We start from the raw sequence: 14,247 nt of genomic DNA on the forward strand, positions 1-14,247 counted from the left end.
CACCCACCCCCTCCCTTTTGTTAATGAAAAATCTATGCCTTAAAAATATTCAAAGGTTCTCCTTGCACTGCCTTTCGCAGGAGAGAGTTTTAGAGACTCACAGCCCTCTGAAAGAAAATGTTTCTGCTCATTTCTGTATTAAATAAGCAAGTCATTGGCCACGATTCTCCCATCAGCACACCGGACCAGAAGATTCCCATGGCAGCTGATTTGCACGGTTCGTGTAAGCGTTCGCATCCTGCCTGCGTCTCCCAGTGCCAGATTTCCAGCGGCGTCTGCTCTGCACCGGAAATTGACAGGCAGATGCACAGACCTTTTAATAGTCATTTCAATATTATTTGAGTATGATTACCTGGCCTGGGGCTTGAAGTCTCCGGGCCCACTAACATTTCCCACCCTGAGGGGGTTGGACTATGAAGAGAGGCTAAACAGACTGGGTCTGTACTCGTTGGAGTTTAGAAGGATGAGGGGGGATCTTATAGAGACGTATAAGATAATGAAAGGGATGGATAGGGTAGAGGTAGAGATTTCCTTCCCACTCAGAAAGGACAGCAGGACCAGAGGGCACAGCCTCAAGATAAAGGGGGGGGGGGGGTGGTTTAGAACGGAGTTGAGGAGGAACTTCTTCACTCAAAGGGTGGTGAATCTCTGGAACTCTCTGCCCGTTGAAGTGGTGGAGGCTGCCTTGCTAAATATATTTAAGACGCGGGTAGATAGGTTTTTGGTAGGCAAGGGAATTAAGGGTTATGGGGAGAAAGCAGGAAAGTGGAACTGAGCCACTTCAGATCAGCCATGATCTTATTGAATGGTGGGGCAGGCTCGAAGGGCTAGATGGCCTACTCCTGCTCCTATTTCTTATGTTCTTACTAGGAATATTTCACTCCAATGGGGATTACACTACCTCCCCACTTTCAGGGAGCTAGTGGCCCGACCCCATTGGAGTAATGGGGACAATCGGGGTCCCACAAAGGGTCGGTGGCAAGTGGGTGGTGCCCCTTTCACATTGGCACCTTGGCAGTGCCAGCCTGGACCCTCTGATGTTGCCAAAGGGGCAAAGTACTAATACCCAGCAGCACTTTGGCACTGTTCACTGGGTGTAGGTCAATGCCAAGGGAGCAGGGCCTGATGGGGTGGGGTCTCAGGGGGCAATCAGTAGGGTGGGAGGTCCTGCTGCCGCTCTGTAGTCAAGATTGGTGGGGGAAGGAGAGAGGCCAGCGACCGAGGCTGGCTGTGGGGTGGGGGTGGGGGAAGGTGATCAGCCAGGGGGCTGGTTAGCCTGCTGGTGGGGGTGGGGGGGGGGGGTGTAGGTGGTCAGCATTCAGTGGGGGGAATGTTAAGGACTGCAGGGGATGGGTTAATATCGGGGGGGGGGGGGGGTGCTGGAGATCACTGCAGGCCAAGTGGAGGGGTGTCGGGGCTGGGCCCGGGAATGGTCAGGGGGCCAGCAACTGGGCATGGGGGTGCAGAGAGCTGATGTTGCAGGAATCACTGACCAGCAATCAGGAGGCCATCAGTGTGGGGCTACGACACATGCGCTGACCTCAGCGCTGACAGATCAGCACATGTGCAGTAGCCCACTCAGTGCACTGATTTCAGCCTTTCCAGTGTGAATAGGTCCCCTCTCTGAGATTTAATGGTATTCACACTGCTGGCCTCTGCAGTGCATAGAGTATGGGAGACTCTTCTCTGAACTCCCATTGAAAAAACCAGTGTGAATTATTCCAGTTTTCACACAAATTCGACACTTCAAATTTTTTGGGGAGAATTCCGCCCCATATTTTAAAATGTTGATCCCTATTTCTAGATTCTCCAACAAGAGGGAACATCCTCTCCACGTCAAGACCCCTCAGCATCTTAAAGGTTACAAATGAGTCACCTCTTACTCCTTCCTAATCCTCTCTAATCTTTCCTCATAAGACAACCCACCCTTTCCTGACATTAGTCTCTCTGAACAGCTTCTAATGCATTCACATCTTTCCTTAAATGAAGAAACCAATAATGTACACAGTAATCTAGATGTGGTCTCTCAAATCATTTCTCTTTTTCTTTAAGAATCTCATTAAAACCCTATACTTTAAGCAACTGTTTAGTCACCCATCTTAATATCTTCATCTTTGGTTTGGTGTCAGTTTCTATCTGATTCTAATCCTCTGAATTATCTTTGGACCTTTTCCTATGTTACTGATGCTGTACAAAGGCAAGTTATTTTTGAACTTGTCCTTTCTTATTCTCTGAAGTGGAGACAACAATTCGCTATTGAAAAATGTAGTTTATTCTGATCAGCATCGGAATAACAATGACATTTTAACTGATCATGTCTTGGTTTTGCACTATGTTTGTGTCACTAACTTCCGTTCCAAGGCATCAGTAAGTAAACTTTCCATTGCTAACCTCTAAGAATATCTGGTGGATTTACCAAATGCAATAAAAGCCACTATGACTTGCATATATTTTTGATTAAACTATTTGATGACTTTATCTGTGCCAAGCAGCATGGGTAAGAATCTTCAAGGATGGGGCACATTCCACAATGGAGCCATTATATTCCTTTATTTCAATGTTTGAAAGAAACAAAGTTCAAGTTTTACTCTATTTCTACTAAGAAGACACAGAAGTCACAGATGGCTCTTTATCAAGTCAGATTGGTCTTATAAAGGATTAGAAAAGAATCCAAAACTTCTCCTACACCATGACTTATGTATACACACTCTACCGCTATTCAAAGCAGAATACATCTTCCCCAACCACATCAAATAGATATCAAGTAGAAGACAGTGAACTGGCTGAGGAGAAAATTCTCACAAATAATGGAAGGCTGAGCCCCAAAGAGAAGGCTAACAAAGGACAGAATCAAGTGTGTTATACTTTAATGAATAGTGAGAGTATAAAAAGGGATTGCGATCAAAATAAAATCATGTGAGAAGCTGAACAACCATGGACTCAGGAAGAAGTTTTGTCCGGTTTTGTCAGGGCTTACGCTATCTCCTTTTTACTATCATTGAGCATTTTATAACCTTCCAGCCCTTTCTAATGCCCCATACTATGCTGTTTCAGGTAAAAGGGCTGGCAGTCAAGATTGAGGACTTTTGCATGTTTCATCCGCACACTGAACTCTACCAGTTTCCATAAAAGGCTAGCTCATAGAGTTGGAAAATTTTCTCCAGTAATGTTTCCTCCCTCCCCAACCTCCACAATCCACCCAAGAATTCATAAAATACATTCCATATAGGAAAAGGGTTCAAATGACAACCAAGCCTGGACTTCTGGCCAAATGCTTGAAAGACAATATATCAGTATCAGTGTTAGTATTAATGCCAGGAGCATTTATTATGCACAAAGCAGTAGCAGATTCTAAGTGCAGATGGAACAATAGAAGTTTAAATTTACATAAAGTGAATGCATAACCTATTTGTACAGCAAATTGTTTAAAGTTGTATTTATTGCTGAAGTGGGGGTGATCCCAGACATCACAACTGGTAAAGTCCTATGTTTTATAAATCTTTACTTTTAGTGGAATAAATGTAACATTTAGCAACTTCCTATAGAGTCACTTTTTTAAACAATGTTTGGGTTTTCATTTCATATATCTTCTCAAAAATGTGAAATTCCCTTAAACAATGGAATTTCATTCTATTACAATCATATTTTAATGAACTCTTTCTTTGTGCTTTTTGTCAGAACAACTTCCATTTCAAGTTCCAAATGTCCTCAGGCCTGAACTTTCTTATTTATTTTGCTCAGCAATAAATTTTTGTTACTGTCGGGACAACGGGACCTCATATTGAACGGCAGGCCATCTGACCCAAGCCATAGTCAATCTATGCCACATTCTGGAGAGTGTGGTACTGTGGCCCAATGTCCTTCAGGAAATAGATGGTGATTTCTCAAACCCATTTTACACAGCTATCTTAAAAGACAGGAAAGATTTTCATGCATCAGCTGAAGTTGGATTTTAACCAAAGTCCAAGAGGCCAATGGTCATTATATAACCCAATTCCCACGCACTCTCACTCTCTTGTCAGAAAACTATTAAGTAGATACACGATGGTCCATGGGTAACAGCCAACATGAAGATATTGAATTGTTACAGGATGTCAACCGTGCGTCAAGATTTTACCCATTTTCACCCAACATCACCTTACATGGCCTGGTGTCTAGATTTGCTTTTTTAAGTTCTTGTGAAGCACCTTGGGATATTTTATTACCTTAAAGGCACTATATAAATATAAGTTGTTATTTTTATTGTAGAGAAAAGCATGCTTTATTTGTACTACTATCACCACAGAATGTTCAGCGGCAATTATTATTTGAGTTGATACAATTACTGCTGGCACTCATTAATGCCAACCACAGAATTGATGGAATTTGTGCAATTGCCTTGGTCTCATAAGTTATGCCATACATACTGTAATGCTCATAGCGAAAATTAATCACAGGGTGGCGATGCTGAAGATCTAGATTGTGTAATGTAAAGCATGAAATAATTTAAGAAACATACCCGAAAGATTGCTTTTCTAGTGAAATGCTGAGATAAGACACTATGCTTAATTTATTGTGAAGTTCATCTCCACATTGAAGGAACATAATATGGAGTATTATTATAAAAAAAACCATATAAGGTAGCAGACTGAGTTGCTAGGCAATTTTCCAAAGGACATAACAGTTAGGAATTAAATTCTTGCTACAAATTGCTGAACTGTATGTGAAAGAATGAACAAATGACCAGTGGAATTTCCACAACTTTTGCAATTGCCATCGCTGTCAGTAAAGTGCTGCGCATCCTGACTTGAAATCACTGTTGCTGTGTTTTCTCCTGCTGATGCTGTACTTGATAGCCAAACCAACTGTCAATTTACTATGTGGGCAAAAGCTGAGGGTGAATGGAAGCGAGTAGGCCAAGTGGTCACAATAGACCATTAAGTTATGTGCAAATGCAATAAGTGCAGCATTGTTATTACAGATCAAGTCAATCAATATCTCTAAGAATAATGGTTCGGCTGTCACAAATTTGGAAAAGTACGCATTCTTTTTAGACCCAAGGTTTGAAAGGATATTACATCTGAGAAATTGTCAACCATATTAGTCTGCTACCTTATATGGTTTCAAGAGGGAGACATAGATATTTCCAATAAAAAAGGGGAAGAGGGATATAGAGAACAGGTGGATTTGAGACCAGGGAGAGATCAGCCATGGTCTGATTGAATGGCAGAGCAGGCTGGAAGAGTTGAATTTGGCTACTTCTGCTCCTAATTTCTATGTTCCCAGGAGACTTTGATCCACCATTTTACGTATTTAGATGGCGAATGGCTGGAATCAAAGTGGTTCCTGTGTACATTATGTGTTGATGGATATTCACAAGTAAATTGTTTTGCTATTAATTCACTTTGCTGAATATACTGGTTACATGAAACAGGGCATTGTTAAGATCACACAGATGTTGTTGATGTTAGTGATTTAAAAAATGACTGACTGCAACATGCAAGTAAAATCTTCCAAATTGTTCAAAATCTTGATAGGTATGAGTGCGAATTACTGCTTCTCATTGGACATCAAAAGGTAATCAGTGGACAAACCAGAGTCTTGCTGCACTTGAATGCTGAAGCGCTGAGAGTTGGACAAATAAGATTCAGTGGTTTGCGTCTTTCATGCAAAACTGCCTACCAAAAGTGTACAGCTCAAAATATTAACCTGACTCTGAAAGTGACAGGGACTTGTGCCATTTCAGAACCTAGGGTTCATAACTCTTTAATTCCTGCAGCCTGTTTTATTAGCTGAAAAGGGATGATGAGAACACTTGACCATCAGACGATTGTACATCAAAGTATTTTTCCCCCTTTAATGTGATTTTTTTTAATCCATCTTACCAGCTGTTCTGAGCGTGCCGAGGTTCTGGTTTGCGGCTAATATTTCACCAATCCAAAATGAGATAACAAGGTGTCTAATCGAGGGGTAGACGGTTTTAAGTGTGACAGCGTCATTCCCTGGGCTAATGCTAAATCGGCAAGAACACATAACACAGACAGTCGGGGCTTCTGGTGCTACGTTGGCCCAATCTGTTCACGGGACTGCCATCAATCAGGTTGTCGAACAGAACATGGTATATAAGTATTTGAAACTATAACGGGATGAATGGGATATTTTGCAATGGCTTGTTCTGATCCGGGGAGAGAAAACGCAAGGGCTGAAAGCAATGATTTTACATTTTTCTGCACCCGGAATTGTTTAAGTAGTGGTCGCAGTGATGAAATGCTTCCAAAATGGGTGTCAATAGCTTGGAAGTTATTGAATTCTATTCATTGTGGATTATCCATCACCATCATCAATGGCACTTGACAATCAGCCGTTATCCTGTCTGCTCTCGCCTCCAGCCCTGTGCACTCATACCTACCCAGCATTCCATCCCTGAAATGTCTAAGAATTGAGGAAACTCACTGTTAATTCCTTCCGTTTGGCCCAGGCAACCTGCTTACATTTTGCTGTGTCGCGCCAATTAGAACTTTGTTTAAATAAAGACTCAAAGTTTCTCATACTTTCTGGCCGACTTCACGTGTTAGAGATATGAAACTGAATCTACCAACACTACGAAAGACCAACCCCCGCCCCCCGTCCCAGAAGGAGGCGACTTGTTTGAAACATTAGTATCATTCCAAATTTCAATGTACTCCTGAAATGGGGTGGCTTGCTTAAGAGTTATTCTTTTAAAAAAATGAATTTCGAACCAGTCACTCGATACAGCAATTAACATAGCTTTTTTTTACAAGGATGCTCATGGTGACATGTTGAATATAAGAGAAAGCGCTACCGCGCCGAGCAACATGTTAAAATTGTGATTGCGTGCAGTGTGATTAGCGCACAGGGCACCCAGTTATGTATTGTGATCGTGTGTGTGCGAAATCTGTCTTTTTAATCAACGCTACTAGCAAATTCTGTCCACAGAGATGGTGTTTTATTATTGTGCGATATGGCTCAAGAACAGAATATGAGATGACCGAGATGGGGGAGGAAGGGGAGTGTATGGGGTGGGGGGTGGGAGGGACAGAAGGATAAACACAACCACACTGCAAGCCGCCAAGAATACCGACACTTTGCATGTCTTCTTTCTACTTTCTTATGGGCTTTGATGAGTTCGGCTGGTGATCCCGAAGGTCATAGAGGAAATAAATCTACATTGCTTTCAGCCGGAGGGAGGGGGCACCTTTCCAAAGCAACCTTCTTGACCGGCGCATCGTGCCTTGAGTGGATCTGTAGTCCCCCTTTTTTTAACCAAGATTAAAAGCGAGCAAGAGAGGGAGAGAGAGAGAAAGCGAGCGATTGTTCCCAGCTATCAGGCTCCCCTCACTGGCCGGGACATGCTAATTCACAGGGTTTGAATCTGTCTGGCGGTGCAATACTATCATTATCAGGCAAATCAGCCAGGCGTTTAATGGTGGAATCAGGAGACATTTGCACTCCCAAGGATCACCATGACATCATATGTGAAACAGCCAAGCATTAGCGCTTGTCAACTCAAGAGGTCTTAACCACTCGACTGATGTCTTGGAAATGGATGTGCACTTCTCTTCCCCCCGCGGCCCGGAGCCGCCACCAGACGCTAGCTAACTTTTTTTTAAAAACAAGAGACCGACACACACACACACACACACAAAGATGCACAGACACCATCAATCCAGCCCAGCCATCCCCCCCCCCCCGCCTTCGGAAAGAAACTACAAACTCCTCGGCGAGACTGTCTCTTTGGTTACAATGAAGTAACATTCAGCTGGGATCAAAGCGCTTGGAAAAGAGCTGCAAGACCCCTTCTATATATGTATATATGAATATTACAAACACCGAGAAAGTGTTGCGTTAACTCAAGGGAGATTTTAACAAAAAAAATGATCGTTGTATAAGTAAAGGCGTGGGGCGTTAAACTGCTACGCGGTCAAAAGAAAAGCTGCAGTGTGTAAGTCTATTGTGACACGGTGGCTGTAAACACTGGAGGCTGAACTGGCAAAGTGTGAGCAAATGAGGGTGGCTAAGGGAAGCAAGCAGCTCCCTCCCTCACTGACAGCTCCCTCTCCCTCCCTCTGAAATTCCAGCACACTGCCTCACCTGTACGCAAGCGGGAAGTTATTGAAAGTGGAAAGAAAACCTTTTCTTTAAAAAAAGAATCCCTCAGGCTAGAGGAGGGGGGAAAGAAATCCCGCGACTGTACTTCCAATAACCCAGGACACCAGCCTCCGCGACATGTAACAGGCTCTGTTCAAACACTTGGAGCACTGAGGTTTCACTGCAGGTTATGTTATTAATGGAGGGGTTGGTGGTGGTGGGGGGGGGGGGGGGTTGAAAGTTTGTACATAAGATGCTTTACCTTAACAACCATGCACGGCCCCCTCCGTATGACTTCGCCTTTGGGCACGACAAGTTTGGTAAGATGTAATGTAAGAGGCTAGAGGGATGAATGTTAATACGGTGATGTACAATTATGCTTCAACACAATACTGCGCTGGAGGTGGTGGGGGGGAATTTACAATACAACGTCAGCGTTACGTTTCGAGCCATGTCTCTTGAAATTAATTAAAACCGTTCGCAGGCGACCCCACGGCAGCGATCAGCCCGGAGAAATGCAAACCCTTTGCCTTCTGCCTGGGAGTAGTCTATGTGTGTGTGTGTGTGTTGTGCTCTGAGAGGGTGGCGACTGGGACTTTGCGAAGGGCCCCGGGGAGGGGGGTGGGGGGGGGGGGTCACAGGGCGCGATCGCTGTTGAAATTCCGTGCACTCCATCATGCGCATTTGTACAGAAGTGGCAGCGAGCACCCGAGCTGACAAATCACGTATACACCCGCCACTATCCCACACACACACACACACACACACCACTCAAAAAAAAACCCCTCACCAAGAAACAGTTCAACAAGACGCCGAGTGCTGCTGCATCCTCCCGCCGACTTACAACTCCCAGACTCGCCAACTACTTCGGGGAGGGGAGAGGAAAAGGCAGGCGTTTTGTTTGCACTTGTTTAAAGACAGATATATCAGAGAGAGGGAGACTGGCAGCATTAGTGCAGAGCGCGGCTTGGCACTCCTTAATCGACACAGTGATGTGTGGAAGAGCAGCGTTGATTCCGATTATCGATCCAGTTATTTGTGTGGAACGTGTTGGGTACCCAACTACAACAGATGGGGCACCCGTTCACCTCTTCTGCACCGCCCCCATGCTTAAAGCAGACACTTTCCGAAAACTACTTGCCAATAAATGACTTTTGTACCAGGACGTTGGGTCGTTTGCCTGCTCATTTGACTTTGAAAATGGTATGTAACACTAGCGGGACTGTGTTGACCAAGGGATTAACATACATCATAGGCAAGATGATATATCCCACACATTCACAGTATAAAGAATTGCTCCAAGTATGAACAGGTGTTTTCCCGCACCACCCGTCTCTTCCCCACAATAAAGCATTTCTAGCTGCTTCTCCTGCGAAGCGCTTCCGATCCCAGGGGTACATTTCAAACATCTCCAAGTGTGCAGGACGTGGCTGGCTGGTGGGGTCGAGTCAAGTCAGAAAGTGAGGGTCGTTCAGAGTACAAAATGGCAGGTCTCTTTCTCTCTCTCTCCCTCAGGCAGTCGCCTCGGCTCAAGTTTTGACACATGGCCCACACTTGGGGCTAACCTTGATGTGACTGGGGAAGAGTAGGAAAGTCAGGTGCGCCCAGCTCCCGGCCCGCTGAGAGCCAGCAGCAGCAAGCGGCGGAGAGGAGAGAGGGGAGGGGGGGAGAAGAGGCGAGAAGGGATTTCATTGCGAGCGGTTCAACAAAGTTAAGTTGGATAAAAAAAATTGGCCAAAAAGTTTGGCCAAGTGCCATTTTGCATTGTGAATAACTCTGGAATGTTCACTATTTAAATCGGCTGTACGTTTTTGAACTGGATTAATTCATTCCCACTGTGCTATTAAGGCAGTAACGCTTTTTTAAAGTGTTGTTTAAAATTAAAACGGATGATTTCCATACGCAAGTTCTACAGCGCCATTCAATGGCTTCTCGGCTGCTTTTATTATTTTCTGCTTTTTCCCCTGACAGCCCTGCATGCAAACGTCACTGGCATGGATATTTAATTATACTGTATTTTTTAATCACGGTGGAAAAGTAGGCCCCGTTGCGCTGCATACAAAGAAACAAAAAAAATAGTACAAACTGACTTTAAATCTCCGCAAATCGCGCTGAGGGTCCCCCCCAAAATCTCAACAGGGTCCGGCGCATCCTCTTTCCTTACCTTAATGTTAAAAGCAAAGCGTTCAAGAAACTCCTGCACGTAAATGAAGCGTTGTAAAAGATTGTGTTCAATGAATAATGAAGCATGTCCACATGATTGACTTGATCATTTTCTTGCACTGAGGGGGAAATAGAGCCTCAGCGTGTCACGTTTGTCCTTTAAAGCTTGCTCTGCTAACTCCACCGCGCACATCCCGAGAAAGAGTCTTTTATTTAATGTGCCCCTTTCGGGATAAACGCGCTCATTGATACTGATCACAGAACATCACAAGACATTCCCATCTTTTAGCTTTGACTCCCCCTATCTGGTAGGTGAAATGCATTGTACCATTAAAAAGCACTCCATTGTCGTCTTAGCATAATTCACAGCAACTAGATAGGTCTTGCGGCATTTAGCTTTGATGAGCCAAAGCTCAGCCCTTGATATAATAACATACAAAGAATGTTCTATAGTCTACCATGTTTTCCCGGCGCAGCGACTGCAAATATTAACACAGAACAAGGCTGCTGTTGACCTTGAACGCCTCTAAACACACTTATTTAAATCTAGGTCCTATCATTCTGCCTATACCCACTCTGATTGTCAGACTTGCTATTCAGACATAACACATCTTGCTTGTGACTCCCTCTATGCCAGCGGCAGCTGTACCATTTTCGCTGGATAGAAATCGATCCCCCCTTTTCTTTTTTTTTACACAAACTAGTGTCTTACCTTTTTTTCTGTTTTTTAAACAAAAAAACACTAAGAAAGTATTTTCTTGTCAAGATTCTGAGGTTAAATCCTCATGGACAGTGGGTCACAGGCATCAGTCACAGCTCCGGCGCTTAGGAGAAGTAATCAGCGCTAAAAATGACGTTGATCTCCACTGTAACCTTGTCGCGTATTTAATGTAAATAAGCCAGTTCTTTTTTTTCCTCTCTCTCCCCAATCGGTTGCGTATAAACATCAAGTGTCTTCGGCAAGAGCTGCAAACTCACATTACACACGGAGCGCATACCGGAGCCACATTTCAAAAAAAATGAGAAATCTTTCAAGTGAACATCAAAATATAATTTTCTTAATTAATCACGTAGCTACCAGGGAAAATTAGCATACGGTAATTAAACTTCGAGGGGGAAAAAAAGAAACGCCATGGTGGGCTGAGTGCGGTAACAATCCTGGCTCATTTGGAAAGGTCCATCTCGATTTTTCTACCAGTAAACTTCTGGGATAAACTTAAGACTCAGTTAAATTGCTGGTTTACTTTCTTTTGGGGGCGAACGATAGAGCAGAAGTGATACAACCGGCCAGATTTCCCGCAGTCTGGACGGGTTATGTTTCTATAGCACTGAATGTAATAGCAAAAGCTGAATAATGCAATTATGGATTCAGTGTCCCTTAGTTGACAAAAAAAAACTGGTGCCTCAATAGAGGCTTTGTTGTGGGATTATATAATGATTGTGCTGTAATTATGGGAAAACGTTTAGTAATATAAAAAAAGTATCAAAATACTCGAATGGGCATCTTGTTGTAAAGCGTGTGTTTGAATGTGACATTGGTAACGTGCTAAGAACAAACACACATGATTTTGAAGGCTTGACAATGTATAAAGGCTTGTCTGATGCGCATGATTAAAGTCAACAGACAGATCATTCAAGATGTCGAATCGCACTGTGTCATCTAGCCTTCCTGCAGGTAAACCTGTTTCCATCTTTGAATGACTCACACAAAATTAAAATCTGGAAGCAAATTGCATTGTGTGTGTGTGTGTATGTGTGCGTGTTACATCCCTCAAGTATGCACTCTCATAAATCCCGCTGACATCAACAAAATTAAGAGGGAACTTTTAAAAAAAAAGAGCATTACCAACAGAAATTGTATTTGTCAAACTTCTGCATAATCCGTGAGGCATAGAAACTGAGAAAGGCTGCAAATAGAACCCCGAACTCCGAACGTAAATGTTCACCCCAGTAACAACTTCACCTCTATTTTTTTGGAAGTTGCCAGTGTTAAAGTGAGCATTGTTTACTGATTTGTTGATTTACAGTCTGAAACAAAACCCTGGACACTATTGAGTCAAATGCAGACTGCCAGGGTCAGAGCAACCGGTAAAAGTCAATGTACGGCCGTCGCTCACAAAGAAAAAGTTGATATCCAACTTATTCTAAGGGGCAAAAACAATGCGAGGCAGAGGGGGGAAAAAACAAAGTCCACATTCACATACAGCACGTGGACTGTTACAACCTATATCTTCCCACGTACTCCAAGTTCACATGGGCACATTCTGCAAGAGGTGTCAGCTCCTAGAATATGACTTTCCCTTTTTTTAAGAAAAAATGCCCCGGCACTCCCAACAATCGGCACAGACATCACATCAATAATAATACCACTTCAATTAGAATGATAACAAAAAAAGTGTAGGAGGACCATTGGGACATTCTTTATTCCAATTCTTCATGGCTCCACCGATTATTTTCTGTTTTATTGTAAGTCAAGTTGCACCATGGCGATTCTTTATCAGTGACAGCATTGACAAAGAGAGCGGGATGGGAAAGCAGGTCGAAAGGAAATTGCCATATGGACAAGGGTAAAGGCATTTTTGAACAATACGGAGAATATATACAACTCATTACCGGGAATAATAAATGGCGATCTAATCTTTATTTTCTTTAAATCAGTTACTTTTCACAACTAACTGGCACACGCGTGGTTAACTGCAACCATACCTAGACTTTTGAACTCGTGAAATGTAAAAAAAAGACTCGGTTTTTAATTCAGCAGTGATAATGGAGTGAGGGAAATTTAAAATGGTAATTTAAAATAATGTAGGTCTGGGAAGCAGAGGGACAATAAATCACACTTGCCATATTTGGCAAATAACGTATTAGAAAAGTACAAAGTGCGAGGGAAAGAGTCGGTGAAGAAAAAGTTTCACGCGCATCCAGGTCAGAAGATGCGGATCGACCTCAATTGCAATAGTATTGTTATATTTAAAGTTTTATTTTTTAAAAAGGAAAAACTTCAGCCCATGTTAAGTGGTGCCTAAGAAGGCAGAACGGTGCTTTAAAAGCACTTGTAGCCAAATGAAACTTTGGTTAAAAAGGTTACTCAGTGACATTGCAACTCAATAAATTTCCAATTCTACATTATCAAGTTTCGCCCTAATTTCTCATGGAGATACAATTACACAAAGGTTAAACTGGACTCTCATCATGATATGCGCTCACTAAAGAACTTCGGAATTTGCGAATAGTTGATTTTCAGCCACCAAAGATTTCCGAAAAATCTAACCCTCTCGACATATTTTGCACTTACTGCCAGGTGCAACATCGTGTGGTTCGAGTCTACCAAGATGCTGCATGGTCAAATTGATGTTCGTTTCATAACTACTGCAACCATGCAGAAATGCTGGCCCGTTGCGCACCAGTAATAGTTAAGGTCACTATCTCTCACTTCACACACCGATCTCTCTCAGTCCCTCCCGGAATATGAAAAAAAAACTCTGGATATCATCACGACTAAACTCTTAAGTAAGTCACGGATTTTGTAACGTACGGACATATATGTGGAATGTGTTAGACATTTGCATACCAAGCCTTCATAATTTCAGCTTGTTCTATTTATTATCCTTCAGCAATATTTTTGCATGCTTTGACGCATTGTACCCAATCAAGTTGACACAATGGTAAACCAAAAATATGGAGACATGGTTTTGCGTTCGGTGTAAGACTACTCGTTAGAGGTGATTTACTATTTGCCATGCTGCATTACTCCACGACTGGTTGAAGATGCATTGCTTGATATTAACGTGACAATAAGCAGCAAGCCAAATGGTGACCAAGGTAGTCAAAGCGCGAGAGAACTCTAAAGGCTGGAAAATTGAACACTCTCCATTTTGTGCACCTATCAAGTCCTCCAGTTCAGGTAAAGAACAAATAAGTGTGGAGCCACAAAAGCAGAAAATGCTGGGAAATCTCAGCAGGTCTCACAGCATCTGTGGGGAGCGTGGAGCAAGG

General features: G+C 43.0%; 1 protein-coding gene and 1 pseudogene across 4 annotated transcripts in view; both read right to left on the reverse strand.

The window, feature by feature from the left end:
• Window positions 1-10,307, reverse strand: part of znf536 (zinc finger protein 536) — a 495,485-nt gene extending 485,178 nt beyond the window's left edge. For 3 of the 4 annotated variants that reach the window (XM_080186925.1, XM_080186928.1, XM_080186927.1), the window contains exon 1: window positions 8,351-8,479. The gene's annotated coding sequence lies outside the window, so the exon portion shown is untranslated. Of the gene's footprint in view, window positions 1-8,350; window positions 8,480-10,252 lie in introns of those variants that run through there. The other variant, XM_080186926.1, reaches the window with a different exon arrangement.
• LOC145342109 (uncharacterized) overlaps window positions 1-14,247 on the reverse strand; it is a 62,701-nt pseudogene that overhangs the window by 28,733 nt on the left and 19,721 nt on the right.

Source organism: Carcharhinus amblyrhynchos, chromosome 4 (genome assembly GCF_965287045.1).
Source record: "Carcharhinus amblyrhynchos chromosome 4, sCarAmb.v2.hapA, whole genome shotgun sequence".
In the NCBI taxonomy this organism is placed as follows: Eukaryota; Metazoa; Chordata; class Chondrichthyes; order Carcharhiniformes; family Carcharhinidae; genus Carcharhinus; species Carcharhinus amblyrhynchos.